Source organism: Podarcis bocagei, assembly GCF_964188305.1.
Source record: "Podarcis bocagei genome assembly, chromosome: 8".
In the NCBI taxonomy this organism is placed as follows: domain Eukaryota; kingdom Metazoa; phylum Chordata; class Lepidosauria; order Squamata; family Lacertidae; genus Podarcis; species Podarcis bocagei.
This window is the reverse complement of record NC_138133.1, coordinates 13,458,199-13,483,235: the sequence shown is the minus strand read 5'-3', so window position 1 is coordinate 13,483,235 and position 25,037 is coordinate 13,458,199. Positions and strand designations below refer to the sequence as shown.

General features: G+C 45.5%; 1 long non-coding RNA gene across 2 annotated transcripts in view; it reads left to right on the top strand.

Moving 5' to 3' along the window:
* Window positions 1-260: 260 nt before the first annotated feature.
* The window catches only part of LOC308593983, a 37,587-nt gene continuing 12,810 nt past the window's right edge, over window positions 261-25,037 (top strand). The window contains exon 1 of one of the 2 annotated variants that reach the window (XR_014011185.1): window positions 261-529. This is a non-coding gene — a long non-coding RNA (uncharacterized lncRNA). Of the gene's footprint in view, window positions 530-9,958; window positions 10,017-25,037 lie in introns of those variants that run through there. The other variant, XR_014011186.1, reaches the window with a different exon arrangement.

The window sequence follows — 25,037 nt, the reverse complement described above, 5'->3', positions numbered from 1 at the left end:
GCCGGGCCCCCTCAATGTTCAGAGGATGTTGCACGGCATTGCACGTGTGACGTCAAGACATCACACAATGTCGCATCGGCGTCTAGATCCTCTGGAGAAGCTGGTGCCTCTGGTTATATATGTCCTCCCCATTAGCCAAAACACACCACCATGTTAACTATTTAACAAAGGCAACTATTCTAGTGTAGATGGGATATATGGGCTTTTTTTGGTGTGGCCAATCACTGCAAACATCTGAATGTTCATTCGCATCACAGCATGCAGGAAATTAACAACGTAATGTCTGCTATTTTCTAATTTCTTCCTCCTCACTCTGCAAACGTATTCCCAGGTGCCTCATTCACTTTACAAGCAGATGCGAAGGCTCATAAACTCAATTACAGCCCAAAGGAACGAGACATTCTGAGAACTTTCTGTTGCTAAGGTAACCCACCCTCCATTGGTCGATGTTTACACTGAGTCTCTGGGTCTCTCGCTTTGGCAATCGTGAAAATACATATGTAAGGAACAGAAGCAGAGAAACCATAAGGTATGGCAAACTTCTACAGCCACTAAGTGCTCCTAAGTTGGGAGCAGTAACTGCAGGACACAAATTCTGCTCATTGAAACTAGGAACCCATCTGCACTATGCATTTAATGCCCTATGATACCCCTTTAGACAGTCATGGCTTCCTCCAAAGTGTCTCCTGGGGACTGTTGTTTGTTACGAGTAGTAGTACTAGTAATAATAATAATTTATTATTTATACTCCGCCCATCCGGCTGACTTTCCCTAGCCACTCTGGGCTGCTTCCAACAGAATATTAAAATACAATAGTCTATTAAACATTAAAAACTTCCCTAAACAGGGCTGCCTTCAGATGTCTTCTAAAAGCCCTTTGTGGCTTAGGACCCTTGTATCTACGGGACCGCCTCTCCTGGTCTGCCCTGCAGAGGACCTTAAGGTCCATGAATAACCATAGTTTAGAGGTCCCGGGCCCTAAGGACGTCAGACTATCCTCCACCGGGGCCAGGGCTTTTTCAGTGATGGCTCAGACCTGGTGGAATGCTCTTTCCCATGAGACTAGGGCCCTGCAGGATTTAACTGCATTCTGTCGGGCTTGTAAGACAGAGCTATTCCGCCTAGCCTTTAATTTGAATTCAGCTTGATCTTTTATTTCCCTTCCCTTCTCTTCCCTCCTCCTCCCCTTTTATGAAGATCACCCGCTCTGAGAGCCAACAGCTAATTCTCCCCTGGCGTCCTCGCTGGCCCAAGTAGGACTAATTCAGCCAGCTAGCCCTGGGGATTATCTAATGCTTATTTCCCCTAAATTGGTTTTTGAAGTTTATTGTTATTCATGTTTTTATACTGTATTTTATGCTACTTTTATAATTAAGTGTTTTAAATTTGTTGTTAGCTGCCATGAGCCCTTTGAACCAGGAAGGGCGGGGTATAAATAAAATTTTATTATTATTATTGAAAGTCTGGTAGTTGTTTATCTCTTTGACATCTGGTGGGAGGGCGTTACACAGGGTGGGCGCCACTACCGAGAAGGCCCTCTGCCTGGTTCCATGTAACTTGGCTTCTCGCAGGGAGGGAACTGCCAGAAGGCCCTCGGCACTGGAGCTCAGTGTCCGGGCAGAACGATGGGGGTGGAGACGCTCCTTCAGATATACTGGACCAAGGCCGTTTAGGGCTTTAAAGGTCAGCACCAACACTTTGAATTGTGCTCGGAAATGTACTGGGAGCCAATGTAGGTCTTTCAAGACCGGTGTTATGTGGTCTCGGCAGCCGCTCCCAGTCACCAGTCTAGCTGCCGCGTTCTGGATTAGTTGTAGTTTCCGGGTCACCTTCAAAGGTAGCCCCACGTAGAGCACATTGCAGTAGTCCAAGCAAGAGATAACTAGAGCATGAACCACTCTGGCAAGACAGTCCGTGGGCAGGTAGGGTCTCAGGCTGCGTACCAGATGGAGCTGGTAGACAGCTGCCCTGGATACAGAATTGACCTGCACCTCCATGGACAGCTGTGAGTCCAAAATGACTCCCAGGCTGCGCACCTGGTCCTTCAGGGGCACAGTTACCCCATTCAGGACCAGGTAAAGCATTCCAAACCCTCCATGTCCCAGAATCTGGTGAGCCTTAAAAGTAGGAGAGCAAAGCGTTCAAAGATGTCTTCTTTGTGGAACAGGAATTCAATAATATAAAGCACCCATCATTCCTATGCTGGACCACAAAGCTATCTCCCTAGCCCCCTCACTTGTAAAGCTTAGATCCTCACCATACTCATTCAAATCTTATTCTTGGTTCCTTATCTTCTCCTTTGTTATTTTTTCAAATACAGAGAAAAAGCTGCTATAGAGTGGATAAGGAAATGTGGTTGTATGAATCAGTCCCAAAGTCATACATATAGCTGCTTATTTGATGGGTACAGGGTTGTGAATGCATATCTATTGGCCTCAACTTGATGGGGCACAAGCTGGCAAACCAATCTAAAATTTCCCCCCTATAGTAAAAGTTAATATACCCCCCAAATAAAAATATTCATCACCTGTTATGGAGATCCATCTTGACAGGCCTGAGATGCAATCTGACTGTTAACTGTTTTTGGCTTTACCAAGACTTAAAGCAGATCCCCTTTGTGACATCACACATGACATCAGAATGGCATGTTTGCATTCAACCTCCTAGACTATCTCCAGGCCAACAGCAATAGCCAGCAAACTTCTGCAGCCAAGTAACCATCAGCCTGACTACCCAGTTGTTTCTATCTAGACTATTGGATGTTTCTTTTTTGCTCTCGTAATCAAATCCTGAAGAAGAGCTGCGTGTAATAATAATAATAATAATAATAATAATAATAATAATAATAATAATTTATTTATATCCTGCCCATCTAGCTGGGTTTCCCCAGCCACTCTGGGCGGCTTCCAACACAATATTAAAATACAGTAATGCATCAAACATTAAAAGCTTCCCTAAACAGGGCTGCCTTCAGATGTCGTCTAAAAGTCTGGTAGTTGTTGTTCTCTCTGACATCTGGTGGGAGGGTGTTCCGCAGGGCGGGTGTCACTACTGAGAAGGGGGTGGAGATGCTCCTTCAGGCATACTGGGTAGAGGTCATTTAGGGCTTTAAAGGGTCAGCACAAACACTTTGAATTGTGCTCGGAAATGTACTGGAAGACAATGTAGGTCTTTCAAGACCGGTGTTATGTGGTCTTGGCGGCCACTCCCAGTCACCAGTCTAGCTGCTGCATTCTGCATTAGTTGTAATTTCTGGGTCACCTTCAAAGGTAGCCCCACATAGAGCGCACTGCAGTAGTCCAAGCAAGAGATAACTAGAGCATGAACCACTCTGGCAAGACAGTCTGCAGGCAGGTAGGATCTCAGTCTGTGTTCCAGATGGAGCTGGTAGACAAATGCCCTGGATACAGAATTGACCTGCACCTCCATGGACAGCTGTGAGTCCAAAATGACTCCCAGGCTGCGCAGCTGGTCCTTCAGGGGCACAGTTACCCCATTCAGGACCAGGGAACGCATTCCAACTAGAGCTTGCATCACTCTGGCTGAGTGCTGACAGTTCTTACAATATCAATATTGCCCTCACAGAAATGTAGTTCCCAGAGTGGTTTAAAACTCAAACCCTCTTTCTGGGGAACTTTGGGAAATTTTGAATGCTCTGATTTACAATCTGGTTTGCTAAATACATATAGAATTGGCTTATCAATCATTAAATGGAAGGAGAGACCCTGGTTTCAGATATGGAAACAGTGTGTGTGTGTGTGTGTGTGTATGTGTGTGTGTGTGGGCATGCATGCTCCATAATTGTAAATGGATTTGAGAAATGTCACAGAGCTGGCAACACTGATCATTCCTTATCTAAGGCGAAAGTCAACGTTGGATGATAACGTATCAACACAATTTGAAATTGTTCTTTCCCCCAAGGCATTTTAAGGTTGGATTTTTTTGTCCACAGGGAAGGTGAAAACTAGGAGAATCAAAATGAATATGAAGTTCACTTTCCTTATAAACCTCATGGCCAGCAGGCATAAGAAACAATCATTTGGAAGAAGGACATGTTATAAAAAGCAAACTGCAGATAAATGAGAGTCAAACTACCATGGATATGGTGCTTTTTTCATCGTAATTTCTCTATAGCTTGGTAGCCAATAAGGAAGTAGGAGGCTTGCCTGAAATAATAACTAAATGCACAAAAAGAAATCTAAAGCAAAGCATAACAATACAAGTTTTAATTCTTCCATGGTGCACAGATTAAAACCTCATTTAAATGTCACTTTGCTGCCGCTCCTTCTCCTACTAACTACACTATGCTTTTCCATTCCATTAACCTTTCAAAAATATTTTCTCTTCTCTATTTAGGGGTAGGAAAGAGCACATAGAAAGATTTCAGTGCTGCTCTGCTTGCAGACTCATTGTCCTGTCACAGCTATATCACACCATGGGTCTCTAGCACCTTGCAGATTTTGAAAAATGTGGCAAATCTGTGATCAGAGATCCCTTGTGCAGAAATATCAGAGGTCTAAATACTGTTCAAAGAAGGATATGGTAGCGCAAAGAGAAGCAGCTGGAATCCTATGGACCAGATGGGTTTTTGATGAAAATAATTTTTTTTGGTCAAGGTAAATTAAATGGCAGAATTACCAAACACACTAGAAATTAAGGGCACAATGGTTATGGTTCGAAGGTTACATGAACAAACACTGCTCTAAAAATAACAGGCTGATATGTTTAGACTAAGCTTGTAAGGGTGACCTGATGTTATATAATATTAGTACCATAAAAGGAGTAATTACAGTGATAAATGATATGCAATGTAAATAAGAATTTAAATGATTTAAAGATGACGAGAGCTGGTGGAGGGAAGTCACATGGGTGTGGTATTTTATGTTCCTTTTGTCCTTACTTTTTCTTCTTCCTTTTTTGGTTTATTTTGTGGTTAAGTGTGTGTATCTTATTGTTTTGTTTGCTTGTAAGTACACCTAAATAAAATGTTTAATAATAATGTTGTTTGCAGGTTGTGATGTACAAGACCGAGTTTCCATCACATCATCAGTAAAAAAGCAGCAACCCAACTTTGGTGAAGAGAGTATAATAATAATAATAATAATAATAATAATAATAATAATAATAATAATAATAATTTATACCCTGTCCATCTGGCTGGGTTTACCCAGCCACTATGGGTGGCTCCCAACAGAATATTAAAAGCACAATAAAACATCAAATATTAAAAACATCCCTAAACAGGGCTGCCTTCAGATAGCCAGATAGTTGTTTATTTCCTTGACACCTGATGGGAGGGCATTCCACAGGGCGGGCGCCACCACTGAGAAGGCCTTCTGCCTGGTTCCTCTAACCTCACTTCTCGCAGTGAGGGAACCGCCAGAAGGCCCTCGGAGCTGGACCTCAGTGTCTGTGCTGAACGATGAGGGTGGAAACTCCTCTTCAGAATATGTTGTGGGGACACAGTTGGTTTTTTTCTGGTCTGACACAGATTTTGATTGCAGTTATGACAAACTCATGACCTAGTCTTCACATGCAGCATCTTGACATGGCAGTGTAGACCATGGGTAGGCAAACTAACTCCCAGGGGCCGGATCCGGCCCAATCGCCTTCTCAGTCTGGCCCTTGGGCAGTCTGGGAATCTGCATGTTTTGACAGGAGTAGAATGTGCCCTTTTATTTAAAATGCACCTCTGGGTGATTTGTGGGGCCTGCCTGGTGTTTTGACATGAGTAGAATGTGTCCTTTTATTTAAAATGCATCTCTGGGTTATTTGTGGGGCATAGGAATTCGTTCATTCCCCCACCCCAACATCTAGTCTGGCCCCCCACAAGGTCTGGGGGACAGTGGACTGGCCCCCTGCTGAAAAAGTTCGCTGACCCCTGGTGTAGACTGTGCCATTTCAGGTTGCAGAGACAGTGGTGCTATGCTTTAATGCAGTGTTTCCCAACCTTTTTTGGGCAAAGGCAGACTTGTTTCATGAAAAAAATCTCGAGGCACACCACCATTACAGCCCCGTGACGTCAGCGCGCAGCGTCACGCCAGGAGGGACATGAATTGCTAGCAAATTACATAATCACCTCCTTGAGGGCTGGCTCATCTTCTCCGAAGGCAGAACCCCATTAATTAACAGCACAGACTCACACCATAGCCAAGACGAGGGGGGAAAACCTCAGTCATGTACAGTCATGCACATGTGGGGGCTAAATGAAGACGAAGACCGGGCAGAGAGCAGGGTTCAAATCACCCCACCTGGCCAGGACAATCCCTGGGTGCTCCCTTGGGCCACTCGCCTGACCCACCTCGCAGGGCTGTTGTTGCGAGGATAACACGGGGAGAACCACGCGCGCCCCCGGGAGCTCCTTGGAGGAGAAAGCAGGCGATGAATGCAATGCACGAAATATATGAGAGGCGACCAGGTTTTGCAGGTGAGGGGCCCCCGCCAGCCTCTGCTTCCAACACCCGGCGCAACGATGCCGAAGTTTCCCCCCGGGCTCGGCTCGGGGAGCAGCGCTGCTCCCCCCCAGCTCCCCTTCGCCCCCCCCAGCTCCCCTTCGCCCCCCCAGCTCCCCTTCGCCCTCCCGGCTCTCTCTGCCGCCCACTGGGGACCCCCCTCACCTGCCAAGTCCGGAGCGCCAGTGGAAGTTGCATGCATGCATGCAGGGCGCCGCGTTGCCATTGCATTGCACTGCACTCCATGCAACGCCTGCACGCATGCATTGCCTTGCACGCCCGCCAAGGGGTCTCCCCGCGGTCCGATGCGTCCCCTCCGGCGCGGATGCAGCATTGCAAAAATAAAAACCCCCCGACGCAGCCCTACCTGGGGGGCAGCCTCCGCCACCGCCGCTCCGCCTCCGCGGGGATCCCCGGGCTCCATCCTGCCGCCCGATCTCCGCGGGGGCGCAGGCAGGCTGCGCGGGGTCTGCGCGGAAGAGCCCCTGCCCGCCCGGCCGCCGCCGCCGCGCTCATTCCATGGCCGGGAGAAGAGCGCTTCAAACAAAACGCCCGGCCCGCCAGGCCACGCTGGGAAACGTAGTTTGCGCACCCCGCGTGGGCGCGGAGCCCAAGGGCGAGGGGACTACGGATCCCGGCAGCCCCCGCGCCGGGGACGGAGGGGAGAGGCCGGGTGCAGGGATGGAGGGACGGGTGGGCGAGCGAGTGAGTGAGTGGCAGCCGCCAAGCCTTGGCCGAGAGCCAGGAAGGGCCTCCCTGGAGGAGGAGGAGGAGGAGGGAGGCGCAGAGCGGGAGGGAGGGAGGGAACCCCAGGGGTCATCTAGTGACGGCGCCCCAATCGAAAATTTGACTTTTTTAAAAAAAATCTTTTGAATTTTTTAATTTTTCTCGCGGCACACCAGGCAACATCTCGCAGCACACTAGTGTGCCGCGGAACAGTGGTTGGGAAACACTGCTTTAATGTTCCTGCACGGAAAAAGCCTCCTTGCAGGTAACCCCCACCCCAGTAATTAACAGAGAAAGGTTTTAGATTAGCCCACGTTTTGCTGCCCCATTTCGAGAAGCTTATTCTAACCCAGAGGAGCTTTCAAAACTGCGTCTTCCCACCCATTCTTCTACCATACCTTTCCCACCTAATTCTGTCACATGTGCAGGCCACACCTAGGTTTATAAGAGGTGTGTTTGTATCTGAAGGCAGAAATGATGCAAATAGGAATAAGTTGGTACTTACGATGCAATAGGTACACAGAATTATCTGCTGTGTATTTAGCTTCAAAACAATAACAGGAGAAAGCCTCATGGTGCCATTAGTGTTCTCTGTGTCGCCTCTAAGAGGGTTAATTATGAGAAGAGTGCTTGTAAGTCTAGTACTTATAAATCACTCACCCACTAATTTAGTGACTGGGGTTTTTTTTGCACACAATTTCTTTGCTTTTGAGATTTCATGAATTTGCGTGCCGTTTGCTGTTTGTAGCCTATTTAACCAGAACAGCTGAAGAGTTTGCGTATTCTTGAAATATGCCTGATACAGAGTCCCCTTCTTATAATGGGTAAGCCATTTCATGCAAACAGACCTTATGTTTTAGGTCAGTTTGAACAAAATTCACCTCTGCCATTAACTCAGAAGGTGTCAGGATGCTGTCAACAGCTCCTGGCTGGATGCCCAGGAAAGTATAAAAGCAAATTTTCTTATGGTCCTTTATTCAGGGGCGGAGCTACCTGCCCCGACACCGGAGCGGTGTGGGGGCAGGGCTAGGTGGCCTGCAGGGGCGGGGCTAGCTGCCCGCATGGCGAGCGTCCTTAGCTGTCCACCGCCCTCGTGGTGACTGAGGGGGTGGTGCGCCGCTTGCCACCCACGCGGCGAGTGTTGGGGGGCACCGTTAACTGCCCATGGCAGCATCATCCCTACTGGCCCACCACCCACACAGTGAGCGTCCAGGAGTGTGGGTGGGTGGTGTGGTGATGTCACCTGCCCTCACGGCTGACACCTGCTGTGCACCGCAGCCCCGCACCCGCCTTTCTCCGCCAGTGCCTTTATTATTTCAGACTTTACAGAGAGAGGCTATAGAACCCAGATAATGGCATTGTCCCGAGTGAATCTCCACCAACCCCATTATTATGGACTGAAGTTCTCACCCTGGGCCAGCAGGGGGATATTGTAGATAGTTATGCAAATAAGGGATCAAAAGTGACGTTCAGTGTTTGGATAGTTTTAGAAAATTGTTACAGTTACATTGTACTGGAGCTCTATATAAGCAGGCTGACTGAACCCTTCAGTTCAGTTCTGTTCTGGCCTGTGAATAAACAAGAGCTGTTTGAAGAATCGCTGTGTCGTCTGCTATGTTCAGCCACAACTTAACACCCATTTCTCCCACTTGGAAGGTAGGTAGTTTGAATGGCTATTGCTCTCTACTCCCTGCTGTCAGGATGCTGTCAGTGGCTGCTGGCTGGTTGCCCAGAATACAGTGGTGCCTCGCAAGACAAAAAGAATCCGTTCTGTGAGTCTCGCCGTCTAGCGGTTTTTTCGTCTTGCGAAGCAAGCCCGTTGACGGATTAGCGGATTAGCGCTATTAGCGGCTTTTAGCGGCTTTTAGCGGCTTATCGGCTTTGCAGATAAGCGGATAAGTGGCTTAGCGGCTTAGAAAAAGGGGGGGAGGGGGAAAAAACCCGCAGGAACTCGCAAGACATTTTCGTCTTGCGAAGCAAGCCCATAGGAGATTCGTTTTGCGAAGCACCTCCAAAACGGAAAACTCTTTCGTCTAGCGAGTTTTCCATCTTGTGAGGCATTCGTCTTGCGGGGCACCACTGTAGTATAAAGACAAGGAAAAGTTTCATACAGTCTTTTTTTATTTCAAACTTTTCAGAGAGAGGCTATAGAACCCAGCCTCTTGGATAATGGTGTTGTCCCAAGTGAATCTCTCCCACTTCCTCATTCTCATCATCTCCTCTATGGGTGCCACCCTCTGTCTTTGAGCTCTTTGCTCTCCTACTTTTAAGGATCACCAGGTTCTGGGAGATGGAGGGTCTGGAATGCTTTCTAACGACAACGTGTTAGCCAGCTGCTGCTCTGGCTCTGCCTAATCTTCCTCTCCTATTATTCCCCAATTCTCCCCCCATCTGCCTCTGAACTACTACCTCCCTCAACCTCCTGTTGCAAATCTAAACTTTGTTTCTATTCCTCCTCCCTGGAAGGGTCAGGATGGGGAGGGGGTCTCCACCATTCCTCCTCTACCCAGTTCCTGACAATTAGTTTTCTTTAATAGTGGAAGCAGGTTTTCAGATTATACACAGCTCTTCTTCAGGCTTTGATTATGAGAGCAAAAAATAAACATCCAATAGTCTAGATAGAAACAACTGGGTAGTCAGGCTGATGGTTACTTGGCTGCAGAAGTTTACTGGTAATTGCTGTTGGCATGGAGATAGTCTAGGAGGTTGAATGCAAACATGCCATTCTGCTGTCATGTGTGATGTCACAAAGAGGATCTGCTTTAAGTCTTGGTAAAGCCAGAAACAGTTAACAGTCAGACTGCATCTCAGCCCTGTCAAGATGGAACTCCATAGTAGGTGATGAATAATTTTATTTGGGGGATATATTAACTTTTACTATTGGGGGAAAGTTTTAGATTGGTTTGCCAGCTTGTGCCCCATCAAGTTGAGGCCAATAGATATGCATTCACAGCTCTGTACCCATCCAATAATCAACTATATGTGTGACTTTGGGACTGTTTCATACAACCACATTTCCTTATCCACTCTATAGCAGCTTTTTCTCTGTATTTGAAAAAATAACGAAGGAGAAGATAAGGAACCATAATAAGATTTGGATGAGTATGGTGAGGATCTAAACTTTACAAGTGAGGGGGCTAGGAAGATGGCTTTGTGATCCAGCATAGGAATGATTGGTGCTTCATATTATTGAATTCCTGTTCCACAAAGAAGACGTCTTTGAACTCTTTGCTCTCCTACTTTTAAGGCTCTCTGGATTCTGGGACATGGAGGGTCTGGAATACTTTCCCTGATCCTGGATGGGGCAACTCTGCCCACTCTGGGTGGCTTCCAAAAAATACTGAAAATACATTAAAATGTCGCACATTAAAAACTTCCCTAAACAGGGATGCCTTCAGATGTCTTCTAAATGTCAGGTAGTTGTTGTTCTCTTTGACATCTGGTGGGAGGGCGTTCCACAGGGCGGGCGCCACTACTGAGAAGGCCCTCTGCCTTGTTCCCTGTAGCTTCGCTTCTCGCAGTGAGGGAACCGTCAGAAGGCCCTGAGAGCTGGACCTCAGTGTCCAGGCAGAACGATGGGGGTGGAGACGCTCCTTCAGGTATACTGGGCCGAGGCAGTTTAGGGCATTAAAGGTCAGCACCAACACTTTGAATTGTGCTCAGAAACATACTGCGAGACAATGTAGGTCTTTCAGGACCAGTGTTATGTGGTCTCAGTGGCTGCTCCCATCACCAGTCTGGCTGCCGCTTTCTGGATTAGTTGTAGCTTCCGGGTCACCTTCAAAGGTAGCCCCACGTAGAGCGCATTGCAAGTAGTCCATGTGGGAGATAACTAGAGCATGCACCACTCTGGCAGAACTGTCTGCGGGCAGGTAGGGTCTGCCCTGGATACAGAATTGACCTGCGCCTCTATGGACAGCTGTGAGTCCTCAGTTTTACCTGTTCTGTTTCTTACAGAAGTCTCTGATTCCTTAGTTCCTTTATTTCTTGACATGGGCTTCCACCCTCCTCGCATCCTCTCTTGAAAACGCGCAAGCATTCTGCACAATGACTCCCATACAGTGGCATTTTTAGGAGCCCCTAGGATACCAAAACAGAAGCACCACTCTGGACAGAAGGGGACTTGAGTCAGACAGAATCTATAAGACCACCCACACTTTTGACTTTTGTATGATCTTTATCAGAAGCCATCAACTTGAAGAGCAGCATGTGTGTTTGAAGTAAGAAGTGTGCAATAATTTCATCTGCAGGCCAAAGCACGGAGTGTTCTTAGGAAGACATTTGAAAATGTAAATGTCAGGAGATGAATAATTAGATGGAACATACTAAAGGCTTTTTCTGTGGATTAATGCTATAGTATTGCGGCTGATTTTGTTTCAAAATATAGCCAGTATTGTAAGTCCATCAAGCTGTAATTAAACAATGAACTAGAAAATACCAGTGTATTATTTAACTATTGTTTGCTCTGCTGCATTAAAAAAAGTCAGTTGCTTAAAATAATGAGTCGTTGCAACATAAAACACAATCCCAGTAAAGAGAGATAAAATAATAGAAAGAATCCCAACCTGATACAGTCAAAAAGGAAAAACAAGAGTTCAAATCTAAATTCACATGGGGCAAATGGTCTGCAATCATGGCTGCCATATTTCACTCACCATTTCTGGTACGGTGTGAGATTGCAGCAAGATTTCATGTTCACCAGCAGGAAGAAATATTTCAAAATGTTGATGATGGAAGTAGAAAGCTATTGCCGTGATAGCCATCAGCTTGTTTCCATCTTACTATCTGGCCTAGAATGTATATCTAGGTTGGGAAGGATAACTCCATGAACTGAAGATCAGACGGACATAAAAGTGGGCTCTCTAGCTTACCCTTAAAGACAATCTCCCTGTTTTTCTCTGCTTGTCCTGGCTCTCAGCATGACCACTTCTACAACCTGCCATCACTTTCTTCAACTTTATTTATTTATTAAAAACAAACAAACATGAAATACAGATGTACGTAAAATGACTAGCTAGTGTTCCTTCTGAAGTTTAATTTGGATGGGTTATTTCCTGACAGAACCCCTATGTACATTTTATAGACGTGGTGGCAATTTATTCCGAGACTGTTTCCAAATAAATAGCAAAAGTTCATCTTGGAATGCCACCAAACCTTGGAGTAAGTTACATAACATGCCTCAGCTGATCATAAAGCATAAGATTTGTTAACTCCGTATACGTACACAATATATTTATCCTGCTAAACTGTCGGTCCTCAACACAGCAAGGCAATAATTATAGCTTTCATTAAATTATGCTAGGAATCACACAATGAATTACACAGCAGGCTACGGGGTATAAAACATCTTGGTACCGCAGCAATGAACCAGGGACTAGAAGCCTTTTCATTCTGAGATCTGGCTTCCTATTGCTTTCATTTAAGGTCCTGAAAATGACAGAGTCCATTAACTATCCAGTTGATCATCAAGTCACAGCAATATAATCCACTGGGTTGTTGTTGCTGTTGTTGTTTTTAAAATGTGGTGGTGGTTGCTATATTGTACAGGTTGCAGCCTCCAGATTCACACCGTTGTTGCAAAACCTTGGATGCCCTGCGCATGCATGGGAATTTTAGGTTTCTGTACAGTGGTACCTCAGGTTACACACGCTTCCGGTTACATACGCTTCAGGTTACAGACTCCGCTTACCCAGAAATATTGCCTCGGGTTAAGAACTTTGCTTCAGGATGAGAACAGAAATCGTGCTCCGGTGGCGCGGCAGCAGCAGGAGGCCCCATTAGCTAAAGTGGTGCTTCAGGTTAAGAACAGTTTCAGGTTAAGTACGGACCTCCGGAACAAATTAAGTTCTTAACCCAAGGTACCACTGTATGTATATATTGCTTACTCTTTAGAATGAAATCTGTAATCTTCTCACTTGTGCTTTGTATTGCTTCTGAATCTCATTTTTAAAGAACCACCTTGCATCTGGCAAGACGCACCATAACTTGTTTAAGTTGAGGTTTGGTGTAAAAAGCTTGATGTCTCACAAACATTCTGACTAGGTTGTCCCTGCTGAGCAAGCAGGCTGGCAGGTACAGAGAAAGCAGAATTCCACAGACGGACTTTTGTACTTTTGACTTATCACTTAGCATGGAAGCGAAAACACTATAGAAATACTCTGAATCCCAGGCTAGAGCTAGACCTCTATGAATAAAGATTCCAGTTATCGGTTGTAATAGGTATGAGTTACTCGTGTGTAAGCTGGTGCCTTTCTCGGTTAATTTGCCTTGTTAAACCTTTCTGACTGCACAGCCCCTTCTCATGGTGGCTGCCTCAGTCACTGGCAGAATCCGTCAGTGGGCGTTTCTTGAACCTCTTCCAACATAAAAGTTGTTTGACACCCAGTCTCTGTTAGGATATTTCCGTTCCACCTTAAAAGGGAGCAGGCTTTGGGGAGTCACAGAGTCTGCGCATGTCCTATTCACAGGATGTTTTTTTGTTCTGCTGTTGTTTCCTTTCGATTTCAGTCGGACAGAGATGCTGACACAGAACGGTCACGTTTTCTTTTGTTCTGTTAAAAGCTAAATAAAGTCTGTAAATTATGCTCTTCTGTGATGCAAGCTTTTGGCTGCGTTTCTGCTGAAAGAGGGTGCACCCAGCCTAGGAATGTGGCTAGGAATTCCAAAGGCTTTGTGCCCCTAACTGTTGGATCTGCGTGACTACGGGAGGCCGATGGATGTCCAGAACTCCGGCTTGGGGGCTCAGATGGACGTTATCTCCCTGGCAGTTTCCCAACAACAAGGTTATGGGCCCAGATTCACAGCACCTACAGGAGAGTAAAGCTGCAACAGACTGCGTTTGAGGTATGTGGGGAAAGCGAAAGGAAGGGACGTTTTCCTGTTTTTACCTCGGCAAGGAGTCTTTGAACTCCGGCAAGGCTTAATTGGCCTGGGAGCTGAGCCAAAGACTTCGTGATTAATAGCTGCCAAGATAAGGAGTCTTTGAAGGCATAGGGCTCACGGCTCAAGTAAAAAGCTGAGATGGATCTCTTACAGACCTCAGAAACTGCTCAGTGTCCTAAGTTGGATGGGCAGAATTATGAACCCTGGGCAAAATGGTGTGAATCTTTGCTGCGTCAGTTTGGGGTGTGGCATGTTGTTTCTGAAGCCCCCCCAGTTCCTCTGACAGAGAGATGGAAATCACATGATTCGAGAGCGATGGACGTAATAGTCCTATCTGTATCTCTTGAGGAAATTAAGACGCTGGCTGGCAACACCACTGCACGTGGAATGTGGTCTGCTTTGAAAAAAGCTCACAAGCCAATAATCCCAGCCCAGAGTTTGACTGCATCGGAGGTCCTAGCTGTTTCCCAGAATGCGGGTGATTGCAGGGATGCTGAGGGCACCGGTTGCAAGCTGCAGGGGGAGCTGACCGTCACGTCATCCCAGGCAGCATTCCAGCCTCCAGAGGGAGCCAAGGAGTCGGCAGCTGAGAGCTCTGTTTCTCATGGGAACCAAGGCCATCGCCTTTGCAGAGGCCGGAAAGGCAAAGGTAAACAGAAACACAGGCAGCCGCCTGCAGATGGCCAGGAGCAGAGGGAGGGTGAAGAGCCCACGCCAGTGGAAAGCAAGGTTTTGCTTGCTGGCACAGCTTCACCAAAGGCTAAAGGCACGTCTGATGGCCAGGAGCAGCAGGGGGGCAAGCTGCAAAAGCCCACACCACTGCAAAACAAGGGTTTGCTTGCTGTAAAGACTGCTCCAACAGCCAAAGGCAGGTTTATTGTGGATTCAGGTGCCACCCGCCACGTTTCCAAGGACAGGCATCTCTTTATCTCCTTCAAGCCTCAGGAAGGTGAGATCCACCTGGCTGATGGAAGGACGTTGAAAATTGCAGGAGAAGGGACTGTGAAACTTGCAAGTTTGCACACAACCATCAGCGGTGTACTTTTTGTTCCAGGAGCGGCGAGCAACTTGTTGAGCGTCCCACAGCTTACTGGACGTGGTTTTCAGATTTCCTTCAAGAGGAGTGTCTGTGTCATCAGTAAAGGCAAAGAGGACTATTTGCATGCAAAGTTTATGGATGGTTTGTTCCATATAACTTATGATGACACTGCTGTTGTGAATAATGCTGATTCTTGTTGTGTTGCACAAACTAACAAAGTTCTTCATGCAGGTTGCATTCATGATGCGCATCGAAGGTTTGGTCACCTCTCTTGGAAGGCACTGGCCAAGATGCCAGAGGTGGTTGAGGGTTTGAACATCAAACCCTGTAAATTTCACATGAAATGTGTATCTTGTGCAGAGAACAAGGTGAAGGTTGCTCCAAAAGGCAAGGAGTCTAGCAGGCAGGCTTCCAAACCCTACCAGCTAGTGCATGCGGACCTGGTTGGTCCACTTGCGCCCTCTATAGGAGGAGCAAGGTACTTCATGATTCTGATTGATTCTTTTTCGAGGTACATTCATGTGTATTTGCTCGAACAGAAATCGCAAGCGTTTCCAAAGTTTAAGGCATTCTGTGCTTGGTTGGAGAATGTGCACGGTAAACGTATTTCTTGTTTTTTTACTGATCGGGGCGGGGAGTTTACTTCTCAGCAGTTTGAAGCTTTCCTGACTGAGAAGGGAATCCAGCATGACATGTCAACGCCCAGATCGCCATGGATGAATGGACTTGCGGAGAGAGCAAATCAAACATTGCTACAAGGAATCAAAACCTTGTTGCATGATGCCAATCTCCCTGATAAGTTTTGGGGGGAGGCTTTGGGGAATTTGGTTTACACCTTTAATCGCAGATTGTCATCACCTATTGGTTGTACCCCCTATGAGAAGATGTTTGGCAAGAAACCCAACACCAAACACATGAGAATTTTTGGTTCGGACATGTGGGTACGCACACAACAAACCAACAAGCTTGGGAAGCGTGGGGCACATGGTTTGTTCATGGGGTACGAAAAAGGAGCATACAGGGTATGGATGACTGACTCTAAGTCCATTAAGTTCACAAGGAGTGTTGAGTACAATCCTAAGTGGGGGGAAAATGTGGGAATTTTCCAGAGTTACCCAGAGGAGGATGAAGGTGATGTCAAGCAAGCAGCTAAAGATGAGAAAGCTGCTGCTGATGATGATGAGGATGAGGATGATGAGGATGATGATGATGATGATGATCAGAGTTCGGATTCCAGTTCAGTGGGCGGCGCTGCTGCTGCTGCTGGTGGTGTCAGTGACAGTGATGACACAGCAGACTACAAGAGCGCACAGGCCTCAGTCAGACCATCTGATGCGTCTGACAATGAACTGGAAGAACCACTGTTCACCATTGGTCATTTTTCTCCTAAGAAAGAGGAGATGAGTCCAGAAGACTTGCGTCTAGTACGCAGATCTGAAAGGGCGACCAAGGGCAGACCTCCAAAGAGGTATGCTGATGAGTTTGCTAAGACAGCAACTGCTGTTCTTAGTAGCTCAGAGAAGGTGTGGGAACCTTCAAGCTTCAAAGAGGTTCAGGAGTTAACCTCTAAAGATGCTGAGCCTTGGCTTAAAGCCATGAAGGCTGAAGTTGATTCCTTGAACAGGAACCAAACTTGGGAATTGGTACCGGTAGTCCCAGGAATGAGACTGGTTGGCAGCAAATGGGTCTTCAAGGCCAAGACAGACCAGAATGGCAAGGTAGTCAGACACAAAGCCAGATTGGTTGCCAGAGGTTTTTCACAGGTACCAGGACAGGATTACCACGAGACCTACTCACCCACAGTCAAATATGAGAGCATTCGGCTGATGCTCAAGGTCGCTGCGGAGGAGAAACTGCATGTTTCCCACCATGACATTAATACAGCTTTTTTTGTACGGGGTTTTGGGGGAGGAGCTGTTCATGCTTCCACCTGATGGGATGGAGATACAGAAGGGAATGGTCTGTAAACTCCGGAAATCCTTATATGGTCTCAAGCAGAGTGCCAGGTGTTGGAACACAAAACTCACTGAGACATTGCTTTCTCTAGGTTTTCACCAGGGCAAAGCTGATCCATGTGTGTTTGTCAAGGAGGAGGGGCAAAACAAACTGTATTGTTTATGTTTTGTTGATGATCTTCTGATGTTTTGGAAGAATCAGGCTTTTTACCAAAGCACCCTAGCTCAGCTGAAGGAGCACTTTGACATGAAGGATCTTGGTGAGGTATCCAACTATCTTTCTCTGCAGGTGGAGAAGGACCAAGCAGGTAATTTTCTGGTACACCAAACACAGAAAATTGCTGATGTGTTAACCAGGTTGAATTTGGTTGATGCAAACCCAGCAGACACACCGATGGTGACAGGTTACCAGGTAGACAGTACTGCTGAAGCGTTTTCTGACACAACGCTGTACAGATGCATTCTAGGCAAACTGAATTTCATTGCCAGATGTTCGAGACCTGACATAGCTGTAAGCTGTAATCTGCTTAGCAGACATGCCAACAATCCTACGGTTCAGGATTGGAAAGCTCTGAAGCGCATAGCCCGCTATTTGAAAGGGACTATGCACTACAGGCTGAGGTTCACCAGTCAGAAGACTGGGGGTCTTGAAATCTTTGCTGATGCAAGTTTTGGAAGTGACACCACGGATGGTACAAGCACTTCTGGAGTATGCTACATGTACAACCACTGCCTGTTTGACTGGTTGTGCAAGAAGCAAACAACAGTGAGCCTAAGTTCCTGTGAAGCAGAACTCAATGCTTTGTCATTTTCACTCATGGATTGTGAATGGTTGATGCAACTGTTTAAGGACATCAGGGTGTCTGTGAAATGTCCTGTGCAAGTGTATCAAGACAATAGATCGTGTTTGGCTTTGCTGAACTCGGAGAGTTGCAAGCAGAGAACCAAGTACTTGCAGATTAAGCTACATCGTGCAAGAGAGTGTATTCAAAAAGGACTGATTCAGGTGTCCTACATGGCAGGAAATGTAATTCCTGCTGATCTGTTGTCTAAGGTTGTTAACAGAGAACAACTTAAGGTTTGTGTACAAAAGTTGCAATTGGGTGAACCACAGGTACAACAGGTTACACGGAAAGGGGGAGGATGTTAGGATATTTCCGTTCCACCTTAAAAGGGAGCAGGCTTTGGGGAGTCACAGAGTCTGCGCATGTCCTATTCACAGGATGTTTTTTTGTTCTGCTGTTGTTTCCTTTCGATTTCAGTCGGACAGAGATGCTGACACAGAACGGTCACGTTTTCTTTTGTTCTGTTAAAAGCTAAATAAAGTCTGTAAATTATGCTCTTCTGTGATGCAAGCTTTTGGCTGCGTTTCTGCTGAAAGAGGGTGCACCCAGCCTAGGAATGTGGCTAGGAATTCCAAAGGCTTTGTGCCCCTAACTGTTGGATCTGCGTGACTACGGGAGGCCGATGGATGTCCAGAACTCCGGCTTGGGGGCTCAGATGGACGTTATCTCCCTGGCAGTTTCCCAACAGTCTCCTCCTCCTCTCACTGCGCGGGAGTCTTCTGCGCAGGGAAGGCATGGGTAGCGGAGGACCTGGGCTCTCCTCACTGATGTCCAGTGAAGAGTCCTGGAGCCCTCTCTCCAATTCCCCCGTCTGCCCCCTTCATCCCTGGTGTTGCGCTGAATGGCTTCCCCCTCTACTGAGCTGTTTCTCCCCCTGCTGCTGGGTCCTTTGCCAGCATCATCTGGGAGCCTCCCCTTCGCCTCTCCCTCCGATGTCAGCTCCCTGACATCGGTGAAACACATTACAATATATATAGACGAGCCTCAAGTTTGCTTTCCTTAAAACACACACACACAAATTTAGCAGCAACGCCTTTCTTTTTCTTTTTCTTTTACATCAGAAGTTAATGGGGTCTTGGAATGCCTCATGACATTTGAACAAAATGAGCAAAGTACAGAAACGTAAGCAAAGCAGTCCAAAAAGGATCAGAAGATACGAGGCAATCATTCCCATCCCAGAATGACTTTATGGACCGGACCATCATTTCACCTTGAAGATCTGTGTTTTATAGGTAATAAACAAGGAGAGACAAGCGCCTCAAATGACGAGTTATTCATACAATATAAAATGCCCAAGCCACTGATCAGTTTCTGAGAAACTCAAGGGTCCCTATAACAAAATTTGACAAACACTGAACTAGGCTGTGAAAAGGGGAGTTTGGATCCTCTCCATCAAAAATATTGTAGGCTACCTAGTGACTGCCTAAAAACATTTGCCTTGACAGTGTTTCTTCCCTTCACAGTGTTTAAAATGCTACCAACCTGCTGTAGAAGTAAAATACAAGCTAGACCACATCTTTGGCCCGTTGCATTTTTTCGTTTTAGTTGTTACTGTTTTTTGCCTCTGGCTTGACAGGAATAGTATGATCTTCTTGATTAATTTTTTTACCTGCTAGTTTTAGGGCACGCTTTAAAGTACTGGAGTTTACAGTTTATGAGCCTAGCTTTGCTCTTGCAAATCATCCAGACACTTTCGCTATTATGAAAGGCAACCTTTACCTTTTGGAGTTATACTGCAGAAAACCAAAGTCATAGAAGAAAATATGTGATGAAACATTTTTTTTCCCTGGTAATACTTTTGAAACTGAGAGATGGGACTTCTTCTGAAGAAGCACAGGCTGCCTCCACCTGCCTGGTTTTCTATAGTTAGAGTTGTTCAGTGGAATCCTTGATCTGGACCTCGTGCAGAAATTAATGAGCTTTCCACTCTAATAATGAGTTTTTAAACTTTACAGTGATACCTCGGTTCTCAAACGCCTTGGTACTCAAACGACTTAGAACCCAAACACTGCAAACCTGGAAGTAAATGTTCTGGTTTGCGACCATTTTCCAGAAGCTGAACGTGCTCCGTATTGAGTGTTACACTTCCGATTTGAGTGCCACACTTCCATATTGAGTGTTACGCTGAGGTCTGTCTGTTTTTGCTATTTATTTTGTGTTTTTGTGGCTTTTTTGTTTTGTTTTTGTGGCTGTGTGGAACCCAGTTCAGCGATTGATTGATTGATTGATTGTGTGACTTCAGTACATTGTTTATTGCTTTCATTTTATGGATCAATGGTCTCATTAGATAGTAAAATTCATGTTAAATTGCTGTTTTAGGGGTTGTTTTTAAAAGTCTGGAACAGATTAATCCATTTTGCATTACTTTCTGTGGGGAAATGCGCCTTGGTTTTGGAACGCTTTGGTTTTGGAACGGACTTCCTGAACAGATTATGTTTGAGAACCAAGGTGCCACTGTACTGCAATACAATCTTAAAACTAGTTACATATAAATGTTACTGAGTGCAAATACAAAGTAACACACTGCAATCCTCTAGCAGGTTATACAGTTCAGTCCTTTAAGTCCTTTGACACTGTCTAGGAACTTCTCTCATTGATTCTCTCATTGCTTAATGCAAACTTCTCTGCTTTTCAAACGCAAACCTTTACACAAGTTTCAACTTCAATGCAAACAAACATTTTATGCACATTAAACTTTTGACTTTAACACCAAATACTTGGTACACCTAGGCAGAGCAGCATTATGCAACAAGATGTAGCTGTGGAAAGGCATTATGGGGAGGGAATCTTTTAATCTACCTTTAATCAGTTGAAGGAATCAATTCTCTAGCTGGATAACACATCTGCAAGGACTGGATTGATATATGTAAATATGGGTTCACTCAAAGTATTCTTTTAAAAAAGTGAAGTTATGCTTCTCAACATTTCCAGTTTCGGCAGTAAATTGCTCATAAGATATGTATTGGCAACTCTGCATAAACAAGAAGTAACAAAAAAACAAGAACAGAGAGCTTCAATGATACCGGCTCTGGCACAAATCTGTTTGCAGTGGCTAATAATGAAGCTTCATCTTCTTGAATATCAACACTGGATTGTTAAATAGCTGCCGGTTTCTTAATACTTGGCAGAAACTGAACAGGCAACCAGGAAAAAATGCCTTAGTACTGGCAATATTATCAATCAAAATTAGGGGGAAAGCAATCTGCCAGGACTAATTAAGAAATGAGAACATCATTTCACAGAATATTTCACAAAAATAAAGCATGACCCAAAGAGATTCAGGGCAGTGGTTTTCAAACTGTGTTCCAAGAAAGTCTGGTGCTCTTTGGGGGCTCTGCAATGCTCATAACTATAGGCAGAGCCGCCAAGAGTTGAGTACAGGGGGTAGAAATGGGTCTCACAGCCAACAGAAGCCCTAGACCAGGGGTCTGCAACCCGCGGCTCCGGAGCCGCATGTGGCTCTTTTACACCTTTGCCGCGGCTCCGGGGTGGATACTAGCGAGGGGAGGAGGCGCATTGTGCGCCCCGACACTCCCCACTGTGGCGGGCGCTGTACTGGCTGTGACGTCGCATGGGGGCAGTGCGTGCGTTAGTCATGCACCGTCCCGACGTCACCTTCCCGCCCGCTGTCAGATTGCGGCTCCGGAGATATATTTGTTTTAAATGTCGCAATGGTTTTGCGGCTCCCAGTTTTTTTTTCTTCGGAAACGGGTCCAAGTGGCTCTTTTTGTCTTAAAGGTTGCAGAACCCTGCCCTAGACTGTCAACTTTCATTTTTAAAAGTCTGTAGCTATGAAGGGCCCAGTGACATCAATTGGCACGGTGAAGTTAGGTCTATTAATTTCAATGGGTTTCCTCTGGGTAAAAAGTGCAGTAGTTGACTAGCAGCCCAAGTTTAAAAAGTGGTCATTCTGCTTGAGAGTTTATGCAGAAAGAGCAGTGAATGATAGCTGAAGACCAAGCTGATGTAGTATAACCCTCTTCTTAGGACGGATGATATTGCTCAAAACACACAAAGGATCTTTATTGCATAAGAAAAGGTCTGTTGGCAGTCATGGTCTGTCTGGAATGCTGATTCTTTAAAGTGTCCAGATGATTCCTTGTCAAGTCACTCTGCATCGAGGCAGCTACAATCTAATTGCCATAGCTTTCAGAAGTCTAAGGTACAATGGACTGTGTTTCAGAAGACGGGCAATGCAATCTCACAGACAGACTGAAACGAAATCCCTTGACCCAGCAACCTTCTACAGCTTCTCTTTCCTGCATCCAATTTTATTTATTTTTTAATAGAGAGGTTTCCGCTCTACTGTATGGACAAGTTTATATCCTGATTTTATAGGTGAATTCTGCTCTGATCTCCACCAGCATAAACCTGCAATAACGATATCGATATGATTTATACAGCTACAATTGCATTTCAGGGATTCTTCAAGTTCATTTGGAGTTAGAAAAGGAAGCATTATGATGGCACAAACTACAGCAAGCCTCAAACCTGCCCTGGTATATCATATTCCTTCAGGTGTTGGGTGCCTGACCATACTCTCCTTGCACGATTGGCTTGCGCAATACCTTTTTAGATGCCCATGTAGACCTCATATAAGGCTTAAGGCATCCAAGAGTTTCGAATGCATCCAAGAGTTTTCGCTTTTATATATATATATATATATATATATATATATATATATATATATGCAGGTTTTGGTGTCTTCGGGTGTCTTCCCGTGTAAGAGTTGGGGTGTCTAGGCGACGTTTCGACGAGGTCTCACTCGTCATCTTCAGGCTGGTGCTTTCGGCTTCTTGTTACTGGAACAGAGCAGGATCTCAGTGTTTGAGTTCCTATAAATACTGTTGAGGGGGTGTGGTGTATAGCCTCCAACGTTCTGGGCAGAGAGGAAGTTTCCTGGTTAGTGTGCCTTTTCTTCTTTTGTTCATTAATTACTTGAGGGATATCTTGAGTGATTTCTTGAGTGATATTCTGAGTACCACTTAGGAGGGTCATTAGGTGTGGATTAGTTGCTAAAGCTTTCGTGTCTTGACCTCTTGAGCTTGTGAAGAGTTTTTTCTGAGAAGATGGCTGTACTGCACTTAGTTGTGCTCTGGCTTGGCTTCGTGTATAGGGGCGAGCTGTGGTTTTGTGCCCTGTGCCAGCTAGATCTGTGTAGGGATTGCAGGGGGGTGCAGCATCCGGAGGTGCCACTGTGGTTTGGCTACTGGATGGTGTCTGTAATTTATCTGTGGAGAGGGTCTGGGTTTGGGTCTGGTGTGGTTGATTGGAGATGGCGTTCTGTGTGCCTCTGGTTCTGGTGTCGGTTTTTGTGGGGAGGGCTAATTTCCAGATGTCTGGCAGGCGGGACGTGTCGTCACGCTTGTTCATGTTGTGAGGGTGTTTCTCTATCTCGATGGCTTCCATGATTATTCTCTTGTGGTGATGTTCCATGTTAAAGAGCAATTTGGAATCTGCAAAATTAATTTCGTGTCCTGTTTCTTTCATGTGTTGGTAAAGAGAGGAAGTTTTTTCTTCTTTTTTGACGGCATTCTTGTGTTCTGCGATACGTGCATTTATTCGTCTGTTTGTTTGTCCAATGTACGTGGCTGGGCAGACTTTGCAGGGTATTTCATAGACCCCTTGGTTTTCTAATTGGATTTTATCTTTGGGGTTTCTGAGGATATTGGCTATTTTTTGGTTGGTGCAAAAGGCTGTTTTGATATTGTGTTTATGGAGGATTTTGCTAATTTTATCTGTAGTGCCCTTGATATAAGGAAGGAGGGCCATGCCATTGTTTTCTTCTGTGTCTTGGTTTTTGGGGGGTGTTTCTTTTTGGATTAGCTTCGTAACCCTGTTTTGCTGGTATCCGTTGGCGATTAACACATTTTAGAGATTCTGTAACTCAGTTGTCAAGTGGTCTTTGTCAGCCAGGCGTTTGGTTCTGGAGATGAGAGTCTTGGCTACGGAGTTTATTTGTGCAGGGTGGTGGTGTGATTGTGCATGTAAGTAGCGGTTGGTGTGTGTTTTTTTCCGGTAGATAGTGTGTCCTAGGGAGCCATCAGGTTTTTTGTAGATTAGGACGTCAAGGAAGGGAAGTTGTTATTGGCTTCTATTTCCATAGTGAATTGTATTTTGGGGTGTAGGCTGTTGAGATGTGTGAGGAAGCTATCTAGTTTTTCCTTCCCGTGTGGCCAAATTACAAAGGTGTCGTCAACATATCTGAGCCAAAGTTTGGGTTTGTGTTCTGACTTGTCTAAAGCATTGGTTTCAAAGTGTTCCATGTACAGATTTGCGATGACCGGTGAGAGGGGTGCAATCCCTACACAGATCTAGCTGGCACAGGGCACAAAACCACAGCTCGCCCCTATACACGAAGCCAAGCCAGAGCACAACTAAGTGCAGTACAGCCATCTTCTCAGAAAAAACTCTTCACAAGCTCAAGAGGTCAAGACACGAAAGCTTTAGCAACTAATCCACACCTAATGACCCTCCTAAGTGGTACTCAGAATATCACTCAAGAAATCACTCAAGATATCCCTCAAGTAATTAATGAACAAAAGAAGAAAAGGCACACTAACCAGGAAACTTCCTCTCTGCCCAGAACGTTGGAGGCTATACACCACACCCCCTCAACAGTATTTATAGGAACTCAAACACTGAGATCCTGCTCTGTTCCAGTAACAAGAAGCCGAAAGCACCAGCCTGAAGATGACGAGTGAGACCTCGTCGAAACGTCGCCTAGACACCCCAACTCTTACACGGGAAGACACCCGAAGACACCAAAACCTGCATATATATATATATATATATATTATTGATTTTTTTAACATATCATTTCCAACAATCATTTAACATAATTTCTTATCTTATACAATATTTTAGACTTCCATCAACAACCTCTGAAGATTTTCCGGTCTTTATCACTTATTCTGCATTTCTTAATTCCTCTATTACTTTTAATTATCATTAACTAATTGTTCTTTTCATAGTCTTCCTTGCAATATTTCACATAATCCTCCTTACAGAGTCAAAGACTTGCCGATCAGAAGGTCGGTGGTTCGAATCAACGCGAAGGGGTGAGCTCCCGTTGCTCGGTCCCTGCTCCTGCTAACCTAGCAGTTCGAAAGCAAGTCAAAGTGCAAGTAGATAAATA